Source organism: Mytilus californianus, unplaced genomic scaffold (genome assembly GCF_021869535.1).
Source record: "Mytilus californianus isolate M0D057914Y unplaced genomic scaffold, xbMytCali1.0.p SCAF_21, whole genome shotgun sequence".
Lineage (NCBI taxonomy): Eukaryota > Metazoa > Mollusca > Bivalvia > Mytilida > Mytilidae > Mytilus > Mytilus californianus.
Window position 1 is genome coordinate 3,592,535 of NW_026262670.1, and position 21,851 is coordinate 3,614,385.

General features: G+C 33.1%; 2 long non-coding RNA genes across 7 annotated transcripts; one reads left to right on the forward strand and one right to left on the reverse strand.

Annotated features, from left to right (window-relative positions):
* Nucleotides 1-1,609: 1,609 nt before the first annotated feature.
* LOC127731854 (uncharacterized) lies at nucleotides 1,610-11,233 on the forward strand. 6 transcript variants are annotated; one of them, XR_007995843.1, is made up of 4 exons: nucleotides 1,610-1,701; nucleotides 8,423-8,876; nucleotides 9,191-9,925; nucleotides 9,990-11,233. It is a non-coding gene; the product is annotated as an uncharacterized LOC127731854 (long non-coding RNA). The 6 variants fall into 6 exon arrangements; XR_007995842.1 differs by having other exon boundaries at nucleotides 9,191-9,893; XR_007995841.1 differs by having other exon boundaries at nucleotides 9,191-9,861.
* Nucleotides 11,234-12,945: 1,712 nt separating this feature from the next.
* Nucleotides 12,946-15,158, reverse strand: LOC127731858 (uncharacterized). Its single transcript, XR_007995851.1, has 2 exons — nucleotides 14,842-15,158; nucleotides 12,946-13,670 (listed from the first exon to the last, which is right to left on the reverse strand). It is a non-coding gene; the product is annotated as an uncharacterized LOC127731858 (long non-coding RNA).
* Nucleotides 15,159-21,851: the final 6,693 nt, after the last annotated feature.

The window sequence follows — 21,851 nt, forward strand, 5'->3', positions numbered from 1 at the left end:
AAAAACTTTAGGGTAGGGGATAAAAATTAGAGTAGGTAGGGGTACAGTAAATGCACATACTTTTTGTTTGGCCTTAGCTATAATCATCACATCCACTTTAATACTTTAGACCTTTTTCAGTCTGTCAGCGAGAGGTCATGGTTTACACACAAAAAGTCTCCAAATCTGCTTTCATTATTATTAATTTATTGCTATGGATGAGCTTATTTTAGGTGGTCGCCATTTTGTCTCTGTACTGTGTTTTATTGGTTCTACCAGGGACTTCTATATAGTCCCTGGTTCCGCAGAAGGGGTTTTCCATTCATTTTAGTTTTTTTTTGCAATGTCTTGGGAGTGTAATGACTCGATCTACCTTAAACTATGTATTATTTTAATAATCACTTGGATAATTTTAATGTATAGTTTGCATAACAATATCAAAATAGCTATTCAATTAACTTTAAACTCCGTTGCGACAAAAGCTGCATCAAGAGAACCTCTCCACAATTGGTGAATTCTTTGGTTATACTCAGTACTGTCGTATCTAAGTCATGATCGGAAACTAAGGAAAAGTTCTGTTTGCTCAAATTGTAAGCTCTCATGTGTCGGTAGAGCGTGCTTTCCGATAAATTGAACATTCCACTTATGTCTTTGATCTTAAAGTTTATCTCTAACAAAGATTCCAGTGTCTCCTTCGGAATGATAAATTTGTCATTATGTTCCAATACAATGTCACTGTAATGGCAGCACATGATTCTCAACTCCATCATCTTAGCACGGCTACTGAGACCTAGTTCAAGGAAATCTTTCTGAGACAGTTTAGAAATAATGTCCGGAGTTATGATATTTTCTCTTTCAAAATTCTGCTTCAAATTATTCAAACCAGCTCTTTGGAGAATTTCATCCATTTTAAAAACCAAAACATCAACAACACTTTGGAAAAATATGCCAACAAAATTGCCCGACTTCGTTTCAACTCGGAATATTTCGGTTTTACTTACCCGAAGTCTTGGATAATTTTAATGTATAGTTCCACCACCACATGATGAAAAAAGCACTGAATATAATCGATTAACCACTTAGTATAATATTTATTGAACCGAACATAAAACATTTTGACCACTGATCATAAAGTTGTTTGTACTGAACATAATATTTATTTTACAGAACATAATGATCAGTCTACAGAACATAATATTTATTTCACTCAACATAATGATAACAGTACTGATTATAAAGTGTGTTTGACCACTGAATATTTCGGTTTCTGTAGTCAACATAATGAGAAATCTACATAATATAAAAATATGTTGACAGAAGATATTTTCAAAAGTACTGAATATAAAGACAAATCTACTCAATAGAATAATTTACCTACTGAACATAAAGCCAAAACTGCTAAGTATATTGATTAAAGTGCTGAATATAATACCAGATCTGCACAATATAATGATTATTCTACTGATCATTATGATGTTACTGCTCAACATAATTGTTATACTACTGAACATAATGAAAAGGGCACTCATAATCGAGAAAAAACCGCTGAAAATAATTAAATGATCACAGCATATACTAAATATGAACAACGGAAGACAGCTATGGCGTTCCATATGATTAAATCGGATTTGTTAATTACAGGTGCTTGTCCGTGTGAAAGCTGGTAAGAGATATCATTTAAATGTTTCTGAAGAGCCACCAAGTGAACGCAGTTTGAGAGAGGTATATACTATCACAATAATGTTTTCGAAACTATGTATTATAAACACTAAATTTCTTTTCATGCCTTACTTAGTTGTCAAAAATGAAAAATAGTTAAAAAATGAGATGCTGAATAAATATAAAGGAAACCGACACACATAGCGTCACAATAATCATAATATGTGAAGTGTCCAGTATGATACATTAAAATAGCATCCACATTGTATGTCTATCTAAAACCAATACCTAAGTATCAACAGACAGAGACCTATGAAGACGTTCACTGATGAGTTGAAAATTTATATGTGACGGGGTTGAGGTTTTTTTTCTAAATGTCTAATTTTATTATTTACGGTAATTGAAATTAAGCACAGAAGAATGGATTAGATATTTTAAGAATTAATTTTATACATGTAGGTAATCAATATTTTTATTTTGTTGTCAAAATTGATGCATAGAGCTTTTGCTCTATGTATAAAGTTTTATATTTCAGTAGGAAAAAAAACTGGATACTTCTTCTCTGTATACAGATGCATCATGTTCTGAAGTTTCCAGCTGACATATGTCCATTGCTTTTCCTCATATTTAGCTCACATGGCCCCGTTATAAAAATAGAAAATCTGGTATGACAAAAATGTTAAATATGCTGAGCTCTACCAATAGTTACCTTTTTTATTTGCGTATTGCAATTGCCTTATATGATAAAAGTTTTAATAGATAAATAAACACTTTAAATCACAAAAATGACCAGCAAGGCAAGATCTACTAACAAGTCAAATTTTGCTGATGTAGTTATTAGACTGTCACTCTTAATAGGTATAAAACCACTAATTCATAGCCCCATTGCTTTCTATGTTAAATTCTGCAATTTCAAGCATTATTGGCTACTTTGTCTTAAGTTCAAATAAAGTGGCAGTCATTTCATGTCCAAACTATACCTTATCCTGACTAGTGCCGGAAAATTCAACATACGTTTAATTGCATATAAGGGCGTACTAGGTACCGGAAGTTTGATAGTACAAAAACATGTACTTCTTATCTGAACAACAGGGCAAATGTGCCCTCCTATTATAATTTTATATTTTACAAGGGTTCTACAGTGATCCCAAGTCCCCAAGCTTTCATTTGATACCAAAACTACCCAAATATTTCACCTGTTGACAAAGATACAGCTATGCGTAGGAACTATTTTGTTTAAAAAAGATGTACTTTCTTGTATATTCTATCCGACTGGGCCTGAATTAGTGGTTCTTTACCGGAGTGATTGCCCTAAAATGAGGATTTTTTACCCTCTTTTGTGTTTTGAGCAAATACTAAAGAAGATAGAGAGAAACTAGACAGATTAAATGGTCAGCAATCCAAGATCAACAAAACAGAGATTTTCTTCGTGAATTCTATTCTCGTCTACAATGTTGGAGAGTGTCTTTTGTTGAATATTCACATAGACCAAGGTGAGCGACTCAGGCTCTTTAGAGTCACTAGTTATGTTTAAGCACCTGCTTGAAAGACTTACGTGATTTTTGTCGAGCCTGCAACTTTTGTTGCAGAAAGTTCGATATGGGGATAGTGATCCAGCGGTGACGGCGGAGTTAACTAACTTCTTGATATTTCAGAAAGTAGAAGACCTGGATGCTTCATACTTTGTATATAGATGCCTTATGATATGAAGTTTTTTCTGTCGTATGTCCAGTGTTCTTGACCTCATTTTCATTGTTCAGTGACTACTTGAAAAAAAAGTTAAGATTTTTTGTAATGTTAATTTCTCTCTTATTATGAGTAATAAGATAACTATATTTGGTATGTGCGTACCTTGCAAGGTCCTCATGCCTGTAAGACAGTTTTCACTTGACCTTGACCTCATTTCATGGATCAGTGAACAAGGTTAAGTTTTCGTGGTCAAGTCCATATCTCAGATACTATAAGCAATAGGTCTACTATATTTGGTGTATGTAATGATTGTAAGGTGTACATGTCCAACTGGCAGGTGTTATCTGACTTGACCTCATTTTCATGGTTCATTGCTTATCTTAAGTTTTTATGTTTTGGTCTGTTTTTCTAATATGGGGTGGAAAACATGTAGGTCAACTATATTTGTTGTGAGGAAATATTTTACGATGTACTTGTCAGTCTGGCAGGTTTTATTTGACCTTGTCCTCATTTTTACGATTCATTCCTCAATGTTTAGTTTTTGTGTTTTGGTCTGTTTTTCTAATACTGTATGCAGTAGGTCAACTATATTTGTTTTATGGAAATATTTTACGATGTACATGTCAGTCTGGCAGGTTTATTTGACCTTGACCTCATTTTCATGGTTCATTGCTTATCTCAAGTTTTTGTGTTTTGGTCTGTTTTTCTAATACTGTATGCAATAGGTCAACTATATTTGTTGTATGGAAATATTTTACGATGTACATGTCAGTCTGGCATGTTTTATTTGACCTTGACCTCATTTTCATGGTTCATTGCTTATCTTAAGTATTTGTGTTTTGGTCTGTTTTTCTTAAATTTTAAGCAATTGGTCAACTATCTTTGGTGTATGGAATGATTGTATAAAGCTGTATATGTCTGTCTGGCAGGTATAAGCTGACCTTCACTTCATTTTCATGGTTCATTGGTCAATATTCAGTTTTCCTGATTAACTTTGTTTTTTAGATACTATTAGCAATAGGTCAACTATATTTGAGGCATGGAATGATCGTAAGCTGTATATTTCTGTCTGGCAGGTATCATCTGACCTTCACTTTATTTTCATGGTGCATTGGTCAATATAAAATTTTTGGTTTGGTCTGTTTCTTTTATACTATAAGCAATAGGTCATCTGTATTCTGTGTATGGAATGATTGTATTAAAGGTTTACATGTATTTCCGGCTTGGTGTGATATTTGTAGTAAAACTTTATATGTAGGACTATCAACATAAAATCAGTGGTTAGTATAGTAGGCAAGATATTTCAGTGTGTGCACTCTTGTTTTTCACCTGGCCTAAAAGGCCACGTGAGCATTAGTCATCACTTGGCTTCGGTTGTCTACTAATGTGCGTCGTCACAGATTAATAGAAAACAATGGTGGTATTTCTCCTAAATGGGAATCTGTACTTCCACATTTGACCTTGTATGTAATTCAATTTCAAAATTTCATGCTTTTTCACTGAAATATTGCAAAAGTGGAATATTCTGAGTGGATTTAGTCTTAAAAAAGAACAAAAAAAGAAGTTTCCTTGTAATAGGGATATACCATGAACGATCTGTTATATAAAAATATTAGGAGGCAGAGCAAGCCATATTCAGTGTTTTGTATGGCAAGCCATTTTATTATTTATTTCGAACTTCAAGATATCTCATATATAATATATAAGATATCTTATAAACTTTATAAGATATATCTTATACTTTATAAGATATCTTATATACTTTATAAGATATCTTATATACTTTATAAGATATCTTATATACTTTATAAGACATCTTCTAAAGTATATAAGATATCTTCTAAAGTATATAAGATATCTTATAAATATTTTTTTATATAACATATCTTATATACTTTATAAGATATATTATAAAGTTTATAAGATATCTTATATAAGATATCTCATATAATTTAAAAGATATCTTATAAATTATATTAGAGATATCTTATAAACTATGTAAGATATTTCATAAATTATATGAGATATCTTATATAATATATGACATATCTTATATAATATATGAGATATCTTATATAATAATATATTAGATATATCATATAATGTATAAGATATCTTATATAATTAGTTTTAATAAGATATCTTATTTTTATATGAGATATCTTGTATATTATATAAGATATCATATATATTTTATGAGATATCTTATAAAGTTTATTAGATATTTTGAAGTTGGAATAAATAGTAAAACAGCTTGCCATAGTTTTGGGGAGTTTTCTGACTCTTTCTCCCTATTTACTATATTGGGCTATAGCAGTGATTTTTTCTTAGTAAATCTTTACGAATATACAGTGATAAGTAAATGAAATGATTTTCGATGCACTTATAAAAAATATTTACTAATAGGAAACCATTATGTCTCTCTCTCTAGAACGCAGCGTAAACGTACTTTTTACGTAATGACTTATGGAAACCTCCGTTGAGTCGGTCAAGTTCTTAGGGATAGTTTATTCAGCTTGAACACTTCAATAACTCATTTATTATCACATGTCTTAAATTTATGTGTTGAAGTTACCCCATAATTATTATATATTAGCGTAAAAAGTTCCTTTTTTTTTATTATTTGAGGGGACAACAATACCACCAAAACATAGTACGTAATATCTGCCTTAATGTTAGAGTAGGGAAAAACATTCCGATTTTGACGGTGTTCCTTCAAAATATTTTAGAAACTTTGAAAAAGTATTTCAAATAACCAGATTATGTAAACAACAACAATGATCAGTATACAAGATCTTCAAAAATGACAATTATAACCTGAGACCATTTAATGACCCTATAAGGAGTTCTAGCCATAAATAACTATTTTTGACTAATTGTCATGTTTTTCTTGAAAACTACAATAAATAAGAGCAAAAACAATTAGTAAATACAAGATGTACAGAAAGTTATTGCCAATAAATGACGGTTTTTCACAAATTCGTTGTTTTTTGTCAATTCTCTCAAAAAGAATGATAGAAACTTTCAACAGCAAAAGTTACCTGATACAACATCTACAAAAGTTGAAATATAACCAGAATAATAAGGTGACTTTTAAAGAGGTATTGACCTTAAATGACAATTTCCATCTCGCTTTGATGTAGTAAAAAAAAAACGAGACTTGGGCTTGCTGCGACCGACATGTGCCGTGAGTTGGTGTTTGTCATCAGCTGTTCGTCGTTAATCATCCATTCTTAATATTAATTATTTTGGTTTTGAATATTATATATTCATAACATTTTGATGGAATACTGGTCATATATAGTTTCTATAGAATGGATGCAAGTATATTCATTGTGGACGTAAAGCAACATCCTTTCATAGGGTCGATAAGAATATTTATCCATTTCATAGATGCACTGTTACCCTTAATTCCATCATGCACACTATTATATATTTATCTCTTATATCATATTGTAATGCACCCACCGTAGGCAAAGGGGACATTAAGTGTTTCCCTTGAACGTCTGTCCTTCGGTCCGTCCGTTCTTTCGTCCTTCCTTCCGTCTGTCCTTCCATCCGTTCTATTTTCGTTTCCACACTCTAACTTAAGTTTGCTAAGTGCAGATTTTATGAAACTAGTACATAATACATAGAACCAGAACTCCCAGACATTATTTGAATTTGGACAATGAGTCGCTTACCGTTTTATAGTTAAGCCCCTTTATAATTTAGACAGTTGCGTTTTTTTTTTTTCGTTTCTGCACTCTTACCTGAAGTTTGCATCATGCAAATTTTATGAAACTCATATACAATGCAAAGAACTAAATCTCGTAGACAGAGAGAGTTCGAACTTAGTTGGTGTTATCCCTAATAACTTGGACAGTTGCAATTTTGCCTCATGCAAATTTTTATGAAACTCATACACAATGCTAAGAACCACAAAACACAGACAGAGTTCGAATTTGGGCAGTGAATCATTTACCGTTATAGAGGTACAAAAAATGCATGCCCCTTTTTAACTAGGAAAATTGCAAGCCTTTGCAGGGTCATTCGTGTCTTCAGACACATTCTTCTTTTATTATTATTTCTTAAATCATTCAACTCAATATTGTTCAAACTTTTTAAGTCATCAAACCATGATTAAACGTGGTGAAAAGTAAAATAACAAAAATACCAAACTCCGAGGAAAATTCAATGGCTCAAATGGCAAAATCAAAAGCTCAATCACATCAAACGAATGGATAACAACTATCATATTCCTGACTTGGTACAGGCATTTTCTTATGTAGAAAATAAGTATTTTCTGCAGTTTTCAATGACTAAATAATCCAACCCGTCATCAGGTATAACTGATAAATTCAGTTACAAACAGAGAAATTGTATCATGCATTTGTCATGTAAAGGACAGATGCTACCAAAATTTGGTAAATAATACATTTAAAATTTTCTAAAAATAATTTTTGATATTCCTATATGAAACATAAATCAAATGGAATATTATCATTTAAAATTTTACTGGACCGGGACAAAATAAAATTTGCGTTTTACTGGACCGGGACAAAATAAAATTTGCTTTTTACTGGACCAGGACAAAATAAAATTTGTTTTTTACTGGACCAGGACAAAATAAAATTTGCGTTTTACTGGACCAGGACAAAATTAAAGTTGCTTTTTACTGGACCAGGACAAAATAAAATTTTCGTTTTACTGGACCAGGACAAAATAAAATTTGCTTTTTACTGGACCAGGACAAAATAAAATTTGCGTTTTACTGGACCAGGACAAAATAAAATTTGCTTTTTACTGTACCTGGACAAAATATTGCTGAAATGTTTCTCATGCATAATGTTTTTTCTAATCATTTTAATTGAGCCAGATTTAGTTTTAGATGTTTTTATAATCATTTTGATTGAGCCAGATTTAATTTTAGATGTAACATACGGGCACTTGAATTTTAGTTTAAATTTTAAGTTGCTTTGCATTGAGGAGTTGACTAAGTTTACTGAACATCGAATTAATAAAACAAATCAGTTATTACTTGAGCCATATTCTCGATTATGTTGGCCTTGTACATATTTTACGTATCAAATGTTTACTTTAATCTTTTTTTCAGTTTACCAAAGAAGAGATCAATTTTACAAAGATGGGAATAATTGTGCTGAATATTCTTACTGATGCTTCATATGACCTATTAAAACAAGATATACCAAATCTACGTCCAAGGAGCGACTGTGATATAACATACTTGTACCAGGAGCACTTCAAACTAAGAAAACATGCTCCATCTAATGGATGGGGAGGGAAATGGCAGAAAATTCAGGTCACAAACATAGCTGTTGGAGATGATATTGAGCGCATAAGACTTACAAGGAATGAACTATAACACTCAACGACAGCTGAACTTGGAGATACACGTTTTAATCAGTTGTGTAACATATTAACTGAACTCTTAAAACGGTAAGACCACTATAACAAACCACAAAAGCTGTATACAGATGAGCTTAAGGATATTTTGGCTAAAACTATTACAGATGAGGATGTGAAATCAGTTAAAAATGATTTACCGGGTAAATATGCTTCAAACAGTTTGAAGTTGCGCTCAAAGTTTATAAGGGTTTTATCCAGACTATAAAGTATGAGTCATGTGAATGTGCAGACTTTATAAGTATTATCTAATAAAACACTCAATTTTATGTCTTTCAAATATGAATATATTTCGGGTAAAGAGGAGGTTCCATTGAATGATAGTCACCATAGCTTCTTTTTCTACTGGTCCAGTAAACAGGGGTATTTCTGTAAAACTTTGATTTTTTAAAGTAAAATGTCAAACAGCTGCATATTTTATCTTTGGATTTGTGAATTATTTTATTTTTATTTTCAGAAATGACTGTTGAAGTCGAAATAGAACAACAATTTAGTGTTCCAATGCATTAGAGAAATAAAGTTGTTCTCATCATTTGTATGGCAAACAGTTATTTTACTATAGAAACAGATTTGCAAAAGACCAATCCCTTGTGGATAGAAGGCGATCATCTTTATATCTAATCATGTTAATAGCAATGTAATGCTGCCGATAAAAATCAGACAATCATGTAGAGTAACTCTACCTTATTATACTTGTCACAGGGTTTGTTCTTACATGAGCAACAGGACGGGTGCCACTAGTGGAGCAGGATCTGCTTACCCTATTGAAGCACCTGAGATCCCCCAAAGTTTTGGTGGGGTTCTTGTTGCTCAGTCTTTAGTTTTCTATGTTGCGTTTTGTTTACTGTTGTTTGTCTGGTTACACTCCATTATTCCGACAGCCAATTAGTCCGACAGCTCAGTGGTCCGACGGCCCATTAGTCCGACAGCTCAGTGGTCCGACGGCCCATTAGTCCGACAGCTCAGTGGTCCGACGGCCCATTAGTCCGACAGCTCAGTGGTCCGACGGCCCATTAGTCCGACAGCTCAGTGGTCCGACGGCCCATTAGTCCGACAGCTCAGTGGTCCGACGGCCCATTAGTCCGACAGCTCAGTGGTCCGACGGCCCATTAGTCCGACAGCTCAGTGGTCCGACGGCCCATTAGTCCGACAGCTCAGTGGTCCGACGGCCCATTAGTCCGACAGCTCAGTGGTCCGACGGCCCATTAGTCCGACAACTCAGTGGTCCGACGGCCCATTAGTCCGACAGCTCAGAGGTCCGACGGCCCATTGTTCCGACAGCCAATTGGTCCGACAACCCATTAGTCCGAAAACCCATTGATCTGACAGCCCAATAATCCGACAACCCATTAGTCCGTCACTTAGAAATAATCAATGCGCGGTATCAGGGTAAAAGAAAATATGTCTGTCTGTATTATAACGTATATGTCATTACATATCATGTACAGAAATAATTCCATATATATTATATAGATCTATATACGTGTTCGAATACTTTTCATATACATTGTACCTAATTTAAATTTGTGTATAGAGGTCTATTTTTCAATTTCGTGCCTTTTCGTATATACAGAAATCGTGTGAATATTAAAAGAATTCAAAAAACGAATATACATGTACATCTAACTATTTCCGTTTGGATAGACTTGTATATACGGAATTATGATGTACCCCCGTAACATTCTGTGCATACGTAAATACAGACTATGCAGAATTATAATTACATATATATTTAAACATATATGAATAATTCTAATAACGTTATACAGGGAATTATTTATACAGATTTTCGTCAAACTATTTTCTACTAGTTAGGCAAGGTCATAATGTGGTTTGCTTTATAAAATACAGAATCTATTCTGTATATTGGATACTGTGAAGCTCCAATATGGCCAAATCTGAACCGACACCTTAGAAATTAGGTGGGCGTTTTGTCTTTTTCTTATTTTGCCATGGCATTGTCAGTTTATCTTTGACTTATGAGTTTGAATATCTATTTGGTATCTTTCGCCTCTCTTTTATAAAGAAATTGTCAAGATAAAAAAAAGTGGACTAAAGAGGAAATTTTGTAATAAAATTGACAACTGGACCAAGTTTGGTCTGTTATAGTAAATGATAGCAAGGTGTAATTGTCTTTGTGACAGAGTTCATCTGACCTTGACCTCATTTACATAGATCATTGATAATGTTGATGTATGTGATACTTGTTGTAAAGCCTTTTTCTATAAGACTTTCTATATAAATTCAGTCATGGTCAGTAAATTAAAGCAGGCTAGACATTTATACGAGTGCTATCTTGTTTTTTTTCCTTCTCTAAACCTACATCTTTCGCCACTAGAAAAAAAACATATTTGCTCACAATTTCTAAACATATTACATATACATTGTTGGCAATTCAGAATACACTATAGAATATTATTATGGACTACAGCTAACTTTCCAATCAACAATACCAATAATATATAAGGAACTATCACAAATAAAAGCTTATACATCGTCATCTTCATCATCGTCAGTGTTTCTTACAGCAACCAGATGGCCGCAGGGTTTCCGCTGGCTTGCGAAAAAAAAAATAAAATTGTGGCGATTAAAATTCATTTTGGCAAAACAAACATAACCATTCGAAGTCAAATTTTCACAATTTTTCGTACATTTGTGTAATCTTTTACAAATATCTTCTCTGAAATTACTTGGCCAAGTTAAAGCAAACTTGGCCTAAATCATCCTTAGGGTATCTAGTTTAAAAAATGTATCTGGTGACTGCTCACCAACCAAGATGGCGAAAAATGTATCTGGTGACTGCCCACCAACCAAGATGGCGAAAAATGTATCTGGTGACTGCCCACCAACCAAGATGGCGGCCATGGCTAAAAATAGAACATGGGGGTAAAATGCAGTTTTTGGCTAATATCTCTGAAACCAAAGTATTTAGAGCAAATCTGACATGAGGAAAAAATGTTCATAAAGGTCAAGATCTATCTGCCCTGAAATTTTCAGACGAATCAGACAACTCGTGGTTGGGTTGCTGCCCCTGAATTGGTAATTTTAAGCAAATTTTGCAGTTTTTGGTTATTATCTTGAATATAATAATAGATAGAGATAAACTGTAAACAGCAAAAATGTTCAGCAAAGTAAGATCTACATTGTACAAATAAGTCAACATTACCAAAATTGTCAAATTGACCCTTACAGAGTTATTGCCCTTTAAAGTCAATTTTTCACACTTTTTTGTAAATTTTTGTAATCTTTTACAAAAATCATCTCCTGAAATTACTGGGCCAAGTTAAAAAATCTTCTGCTTTTAATTTAACTACTGGGCCAAATTAAACCAAACGTGGCATCAATCATTATTAGGGTATCTATATGATGTTAACCGTATTTTACATGAGTTCCAAAACCACAGTAGATACAGGTGAGCGACACAGGCTCTTGAGAGCCTCTACTTCGGGTTTCTCGGACTTTACCTGATCAGACCATATTCGGAATTCACTTTGAACTCGTTACGATTTTGATAGAAAGTCTATAATCAGCTGATAGCATTTTATAGCTGTAGGCAACAATGGACTAACACTGGACACTTTTAATTTGCAAAACACTCATTTGCAAATCCGCCGCCGCCTCTCCTTAGACCTACAGTGTCGTGTAAATAACCAAAATGTGCGGAATTACATGGGATTCAATAATTTCATTGCTTTTCTGCTGTTTTTATTATATATATTTTGTAATTTGATTTAGAAAAACATGGGATTTTCAATATCCCATGGGATAAGGCAAATCCCATGGGATTGACCATTATCCCATGGGATTTTGGTTAAATCCCATAGGATTTTTTTGGGTCCCATGGGATAATTGTAGTCCCATGGGATATTTGTTGTCCCATGGGACTATAATTATCCCATGGGATTTTTAATATCCCATGGGATTTTTAATATCCCATGGGACAAAATAAAATCCTATGGAATTCAAATTATAAATATACAGTAATGCATATGTTAAAATGAATTCTGTTTGGTAGTAAAAAGTTAATAATATATATGTGAGTGTATTTTGGTTTTTTTCCATTTTGTCACAAACATGTTTTTAATTTGTTTATATGACAATAAAGATTATTATTATTTTGGAAATATAATAATATTTAAAGTCAAAAAATAAAATCCTTTAACTGAAATAAAATGATGACGTCTTAATAAAAGAAAAAAATATTGATTTGAAATCTTTGTCTTCTTTGTTTTATTATGAAAAATAGAACTGAAAAAAATATTTCATATTCTGACTGAATAAATTGACAAAGCACAGTTAATAGTTTACTCTTTTCATGAGGTAAAGTTGTCTTTGTTATAGTTTCATTGCAATACATGAATATGCAAACGATTTGAATCTTATTCCTTTGTGGTGTTCATAATATTACATTTATATTTGTAAATTTATAAAATAAACACTTTTCCTGTTAAGTTTTAGTTTTCTTGTTTCAGCTTGCTATGAACAATTATTCAGTCCACTATATAAGAGTCAAGTAAATAAATTATTTCATCCACTAGAATATTCCTACAATTCTTAGATAAAACATTTTTGCAATCTGTTCTTCAAAAATCTTCCTCCGTACATCTTTATTGGGTGGAGCGATTTAAATGAGTGGACAAAGCAAGTTCATTTGGACAACCAAATACTAATATATTTTTTCATTCCTCCCTTCTTTCAATTGATAATTACGTTGTTGCATTTACATGATTAAGTTCTTGAGCATCTATGATCATGATGATATGACTCCTTTTTATTTATAGTCATTATGTTGAAATTTCCTTTTTCTTATGTAGGAAAAAAACACATTCCATTTCAAATTAATAAAAAAGTCACACTATGTAGAAAAATATCAACTTTAAGTTTGCTGTTCAGTATTGACCTGTTGAATGATGATCATGAAAACCAAGATGTCTGACCTACAAATACACAAAACTCAAAAATTATAAATGAAGAGAAATACAGCAATAAAATGGCTATTTTATCATGTTTATGTTCATTTTGATAAAAATTTCATTTGAATATTTAAAATTGTAAGAACTCTTCTTTCAGTGCTTTGTGTCTATGGTTTTCATATTAGCTGTTTTTTGTGCCTTGTTGCAGTCTTTTGAGTTAAGCCAATTGCAACAAATGTTTACAGTTTGTTCAAATGTTGTGCTGTTATTAAAACCACTGTCCAAGGTTAGGGGTGGGTTGGGTGCTCACTAAATGTTTATTTTATTAGTTGATATTTGCTTTGAATTAGCGGTCAGTAACTGTGAGTACTAATAGATCTGTATGTTGAGTCTTTTTTGTTAAAGGGAAAGAATAAATTTCCAGCCACATCCGGTCTGTGTTTTTGGTAGCTGTTTTTCTGCTTTGTTGCATTCTAATGAGTTAATAAAATTGAGAATGAAAACGGGAATGTATCAAAATAACCTGACCCAAGAGCAGAAAAAAAACCTTTTCAACTGATTTTATAGTTTTTTTATTGAACTGACACTTACACCACTGTCCTTAATTAGAGGAGGATTTGGCGCCAGCAAACATGTTAAACCATGCCACATTTTGTAAGTGTCTGTCCCAAGTCAGGGGTCTATTATTCAGTGGTTGCCAATTGTTGCTATATATCATATTTGTTTTTTGTTTATTGTTTTGTGCAAAAATAAGGCACTTAGCTTTCACCTTTGTGGTGTTTCACCCAAGCATGTTTAGCATGGATAGACACCATGCCCTTTTTAAATGACGCCATGCCCTTATTGAATTGTTTTACATTTGTTATTTCATGGCCTTTTATGGATTACTATGCAGTATAGGGTTTGCTCATTGTCGAAGGCTGTACAGTGAACTAATTTTGTTAAATTTAATGTCATTTGATCTCTATTGGAGAAAAGTCTCATTGGCAATCGTACCGCTTCTTATTTTTATATCAACCCTGCCATATTTTTCCTGTCATTATTTACAGGTCATCATTAGCCTCTAATAAGTAATTGCATTGCTTACATCCACTTAATTGAACTCTGGTGGATAGTTTTCTCATTTATCATACCACATCTTATTTTCATAATAATCATTATTCAAGGGCAATAACTTTTATAGAAGTGGACTTACCATTTAGGCTTTGTTGACGTCTGTAAATCTATTTTTGTTGATAATTTCTTTTGTTTATAGTTTCCCTTTATCTTTAATGTTCTTGCCCTACACATAAAAGGGTAAACATTATCATTTAATGACAATAACTACTATTACATAATGAGTAGGCAACTGACAATTTTGGATCATTTGTATCTTGTCTTGCTCATCATTTTTGCTTGATATTATCAATATTCTATGAAAATGAGGTCACAGTAATATTAAACTTGGCAGACAGACATCTTCTTATTTTTATATGACACCTTGCAGTCATTCCATACACCAACAAGTAGACAGATGCTTATAATATCTGATAAAATGAATAAAATGCTCCGCTGGGCGCAGCTTGATACGACTGCAGAGGTCTAACCCTGAACAGTTGGGGCAAGTATGGACACAACATTCAAGCTTGATACAGCACTGAATTTGGATTGTGATTAAATATTTGACACAGCATAGGTTTCTGACACAGAATGAATGTGGTCTAAGAACTTTAAAAATTTTAATTTACCTATTCAAACCATATCATTATTATTTGCTTTTATATATAAATCAGAAATAACCAATTGAAAATTGAAAATTTTAAAGAAAAAAAAAAGGAAAAAAAAAGGAAAAAAAGGGGGAAAAAAATCCCCCCCCCAAATTTTTTGAACCCCCTTATGATTCATCACCCCAAACTCAATCCCAGCCTTCCCTTTGTGGTATGGTACCTTGCAGTACAATTTCAGAGAGATCCATACACTTGAACACAAGTTATTGTCTGGAAACTAGAAAAATGCTTATTTTTGGCCCCTTTTTACTTAACATTTTGGGCAATTACCCCCAAACTCAATTCCAGATTTCCCTTTGTGATATGGAACCTTGTAGTACAATTTCAGAAAGATCCATACACTTACACACAAGTTATTGTCATGAAACTAGAAAAATTCTTGTTTTTTGCCCCTTTTTTGGCCCCTAATTCCTAAAATTTTACGACAATTGCCCCCAAAATCAATCCCAGCCTTCCCTTTGTGGTATGGTACCTTGCAGTACAATTTCAGAGAGATCCTTACACTTGAACACAAGTTATTGTCTGGAAACTAGAAAAATGCTTATTTTTGGTCCCTTTTTGGCCCCTTATTCCTAAACGTTTTGGGCAATTACCCCCAAACTCAATACCAGCTTTCCCTTTGTGATATGGAACCTTGTAGTACAATTTCAGAAAGATCCATACACTTACACACAAGTTATTGTCATGAATCTAGAAGAAATGCTTGTTTTTTGCCCCTTTTTTGGCCCCTAATTCCTAAAATTTTGAGGCAATTACCCCCAAACTCAATACCAGCCTTCCCTTTGTGATATGGAACCTTGTGGTACAATGTCAGAGAGACCCATACACTAACACACAAGTTATGTCTGGAAGTTACAAAAATGCTTATTTTTGGCCCCTTTTTGGCCCCTAATTCCTTAACTGTTGGTACCATAACCCCCAAAATCAATCCTTATGGTAAAATTTCATAGAGATCCATTCACTTAAACTAAAGTTAGAGTGCGAAAACCAATGTGTCTTCGGATGACGACAACGCCAACGTCATACCAATATATGACCGCAAAAATTTTTTGCGGTCGTATAAAAAAACAAGAAAACTTAGCATTGACCAAAAAACCATAAAATGAGATCATGGTTATATGAATCTGCCAGACAGACATGCACACCTTACAATCGTTACATCCGCCAAATATAATTTACCTGTTGCTAAAAGCATATGATAAACTGACAAAACAATGCAAACTTTTCATTAACCAATGAACCATGAAAATGAGGTCAAGGTCATATAAAACATGCCAGACAGACATGTGCATCTCACAATCATTCCATTCACCAAATATAGGGGCCTTATTCGTGTAATTGCTTACAGTATCCGAAAAAAACCACAAAAACTAAACATTGTCCAATGTACTATGAAAATAAAGTCAAGGTAAGATGAAACTTCTCAGTCAGACATATGCACCTTACAATCATTCCATACACCAAATATAGTTGACCTATTGCTAATTTGAAAATAAGAAAATAGAAAAACTGACCAAAAAAACAAAAAATAACACTGAGCAATGAACCATAAAAATGAGGTCAAGGTCGAATAAAACATGCCAGACTAACATGTACATCCTTAAAAATTTTCATACACCAAATATACTTGACATGTTGCATACAGTATTAGAAAAACTGGACATTTTTACCTAGGAATAGTGATGTCATGGACTAGGAAAATTAGTCTGGGGACATAAATTACTGACATCGGACTAAATATACTAGTAAATTCTGTATCCATGGACTCTTTATACTAGTTATATTTGTCTGACCAGACAATTTATCTCTTACACTAGTCCTCAGAGAGACATGTCACCTTACCTTGACACATTATTCTGACTCTGAACAAACCAGTATTTGCTCTTACTCCTTAATAATACTGCGTGCTTAGGGGAGAAGCAGCAAATACCAACTTTAAAGTCTTTGGTTTTATCCGGTTGGGTTCAAAATAAACAACCTTCTGCACGTGAGGTGAACACGCTACCACGAGAACAGGCAGTATAATATAAGGAGTTTACCCAAGATTTAAAGTTTCCAAGTTTTTGCAAAAACTGGATCAAAATCATCATTGAAAAGCAATAACTTTTTAATAAGATTTAAGTTTCTCTTTAATTATTACAGTTTTCGAGATAAAAAGGCAAATTCAAGAAATATGAAGAAAAAAAAAATGGTTAAAATCTGTATTTAAGGCAACAACTCCTATGAGTCAGCTGCCAGTTTTGATGCAAATGGACAGTAGATTTTTTTTTCAACATTCTGAACATTTCTACCCTTGTCAGATATTGCCTATCTATTTTAGCCTTTTGTAGCTTATAACGCAGTTTGGCTTTTTAGCCCATTGTTGAAATCTGTACAGTGACCTATATAGTTGTTAACTTCTACGTTTTTAGTTTCTGTTGAAGAGCCGTCACATTGGCAATGATACCATATTTGTATATGTTTTTGTCATGTAGGTGTAAGGAGACAACCTTTTGATTTTCTGGTGGGATAAAAAGGGGAGACAGATTTTTTATCACCTGGCCTGGTAAGTTTTTCAGGGTTTTGTAAGGATAGAAAAGCCGGCAAATTGTAACAAACCCCTGTGGTACGACCATATTTGCCAAAAGATTAGTCCAAATAATTATGACGTCTTGCAAAGCTATTTTAACTTTTTTCTGGGCACGTAATAGTCAAAGTTGTGACTGAGTGCGGAAATATGAAGATAGATAGATAGAAAAATATAAAGGGACATAACTGAAGAACGGTAAAAGTGACGCTACCCAAATTTGAACTTGATCTGAGTTTTGTGGTAATAAGCATTGTGTGTAAGTCTCATAACATTTGGTTGAGGCTAACTTAAGTAGAGAACAGAAACTAAAAATTCAGCAATTTTTCTATTTGTAAACACGCATAACTCTAGAACGGTTGTGTATAGTTTTATAACAATTGGTTGAGACAAACTAAAGTTAGAGAACGGAAACGAAAAATTCAGCAATTTTTATGTTTATAAAGGGACATTACTCAAGAATGATAAAAGTGTCGCCACCAAATTTCGTACTTAATCTGTATTATGTAGTAATAAGCATTGTGTATAAGTTTCATAACATTTGGTTGAGGCAAACTAAAGTTAGAAAACGGAAACAAAAAATTTGTACTTGATCTTAGTTTTGTGGTAATGAATATTGGGTATAGGTTTCATAATGTTTGGTTTGGGCAAACTTAAGTTACAGAATGGAAACTAAAAATTTGCAATCTTTCAATTTATAAAGGGGCATAACTCAATAATGGTTAAAGTGACACTACCCAAATTCAACTTGATCTGTGTTTTATCAGTGGAAGTCAAAATTAAACATTGCATTGTATAAAGCATTGATTGTAGTTGATTCAACTATAATAATGGACAAAGGAAGATAATTACAATTTTAAAAATTACTCGATATTTAGAAGAAAATAAAAATTTTGCAATTTTTCCATTTATAAAGGGGCATAACTCTAGAACAGTTAAAGTGACGCCACCAAAATTCAAACTTGATCTGTGTTTTGTGGTAATAAGCATTGTGTATAAGTTTTATAACATTTGGTTGATGCAAACTTAAGTTAGAGAACGGAAACTAAAAATTTTGAAATTTTTCCATTTATAAAGGGGCATAACTTTAGAACGGTTAAAGTGACACCACCAAAATTCAAACTTGATCTGTTTTTTGTGGTAATAAGCATTGTGTATAAGTTTACTTTAACATTTGGTTGAGGCAAACTCAAGTTAGAGAACGGAAACCAATTTTGAGACGTACGGACGTATGTACGTACAGACGGACAAGGGTAAAACTTAATACACATATGTGTATATATGTCTCTGGGACTACCAAAAGATGTAACCTTGGGGAAGAGGGGATTTACCGAACCACTATTCAATCTAAATCAGTGAACTGAATTATTGTCTTTTGCAGTAGTCCGAGTCGACATCTGTAACTAATCAGCAAATTGATAGTCAACAGTATACATTTTTCAGAATGCAGTTCACAAAGAATCACTGGTGATAGGGGAGTGTAACCGATAAATTGATCCTGAATCAGATAAGATTTTCCAAGGACGTATAACTAACACAATACGTCCTTGGATTTTGCCAGTAACGGAGAATCCCTTTCTTTGAGTGAATATAAATAGTGACGGGGGTCTCGCAAATAAATTTAAATCTGAATTACAGGAACATCGATTAGCAAAGTAAACTTACATATTAATCTCGAAGTTATTTACGGTAAAGACAGACTGTGCTCCCGAATTAAGGTATTATACATTTGTGTATTTTACTCGTGGGGGGGGGGGGGGGGGGGGGGGGGGCACTTCCTATATACTAGGTGATAGGACGTGCCGCTGGAATAGGTCACTTTTTCCAGCTTGAAAGTATGGGAATAGGTGGGGAAAACTATCAGAAATATATGATAAGGTCGATAAAGTTCCAATTACTTGTATACGAAAAGCCCTGTCATTTTTTCACAGCCGAAAGCCTCGCCGTAAGTAAACATTACATACAGAATCTTAGCCTTGAATATTCCACTTTTCCAACACACCCCACGAAAACCAACCAATATGGGAAAAGGGTACAATTTTACCCACGCAATATATGAAAAGGTATACATTTTTAAGATCTAAATTATATGAATAGGGTGGGGTAACAGAACCCCAGCGACACCCCCTATCAATTAAGTATTGAAGTGCCCCCCCCCCCCTCCCCGGAGGTATTTTACTGCTACAAGATATTTGATTTGCTAATCACGCACCCGTTGATGAGCAGAGAACCATACTTTCAAGCCAGGGGCAGTCTATACTAACAGTTAGTATAGAAAGTCCCTGTAAAAAGGCAGGCAAATCCTAACAGTACTGTAACTTAATGATACATGTATATCAAGTTACAGCACCTCACCCAGCACAGTTAGCACACTGGTGTGTGTCAGTCTTATAATATAAAACTGCGTAGGTTCATATCGTTTGATTCAACGTTTTTTCGGATATTTTTTAGGGCCGTTGTCAACTTGACATTGTCAAATCCGACCTGCCACTTTGCAACCTGACCTGCAAAAACATAATTCGACTAAAAACAATGTCAGTCAAAATTGCTTTTTGAGACTGGGCGACTGAAAAAGTTTTAAAATGTGACCTTGTGACCCTACTTGGAATTCTTCCTTCATCGGCGTGTGTCGGTTTGGCTAAAAAGGGGGCATTGTTTTTTTTTCTTGGGACAAAAAATTGTTTCTATCTTTATTAAAAAAAAAATTAAGACCAATCATAAACTTTTTTTTCAAAACTCAGTGTCGTATTTTATTGTTTTCCCAACAATTTTTAATAAAAGCTTTAAATGTTTGTTTCACTTCCCTCTGACTTCCCTCCTGATTTTTTTTCTCAAGAAATTATAGAATCAGTAAATGGATATATATATATGTCTGTGGTCACCGTCATGCAGTAAGATAAGAAATTCCAGCATGCATCATCAAATAATTCATGTGTATTTGTGACATCAACATAACTGAAACATTATATTATTTCCCAGTAATTATGTAAATCATTTTGATTTACAATAATATATGTCTGGGACTTATGCATGTATATATCTCACAGGCACTTGTCTCAGAAAAAAAAATCCTATATACTTTAATAAAAGTATATAGGAAAAAAATTCTGAGACAAGTGCCTGTGATATATCTGTCAGTCCCAGAATAATAAATATAATTGTGTCTTATAATCTTTGGAAAAATCCGATTATTAAATTGTTAAATTCTTTTACGTCATAATTATATCAAAGTATACTTTTTAAAGTTTTAAATTTTAAAGTTAAAATGAATATTCCGTTTTGATCTGAGGAAAAACTTTTTAAACTGTAATGACATGGTCAGTCAACTGATTTGTTGAATGGCTGATTACAGGTAATTAAAGCATGCAGTAATTTTCCATTACGACAGTGCGTGTACCCTGGGGTGTGTATAACCTATTAGAAATATCATAGTTTTCTAGAGAACATCCTGTCTATGTGTAATACAGATTGATGACATTACACAAAAAATTTTTCGTTAAATGTAGTTAAGTATCTGTGTCCATTCCCTATTGCAACACTACAATTCTTTCGAAGAAAAAAATGTTAAAATTAAAAAAAAAAATCATTTTATATAAAATAAAGAAGAAAAAAGTAGCAAATAAACTTATGTAACTACGCATTGAGTAAACATAATTTCACTTTACATGTACAAACCCTTGAGAAAACGTATATATAGATGTGTTTAAAAAGGCCAATTCCCAGTGGATTTATTTCACACTAGGACCACAGGCACTTGTCTCAGAATTTTGTTTCCTATATACCTTAATACAGGGACTTTCTATACAAACTTAGTATAGAAAGTCCCTGCTTAATATAACATTAAAAGTATATAGGAAATTTTTTTTCTGGGAC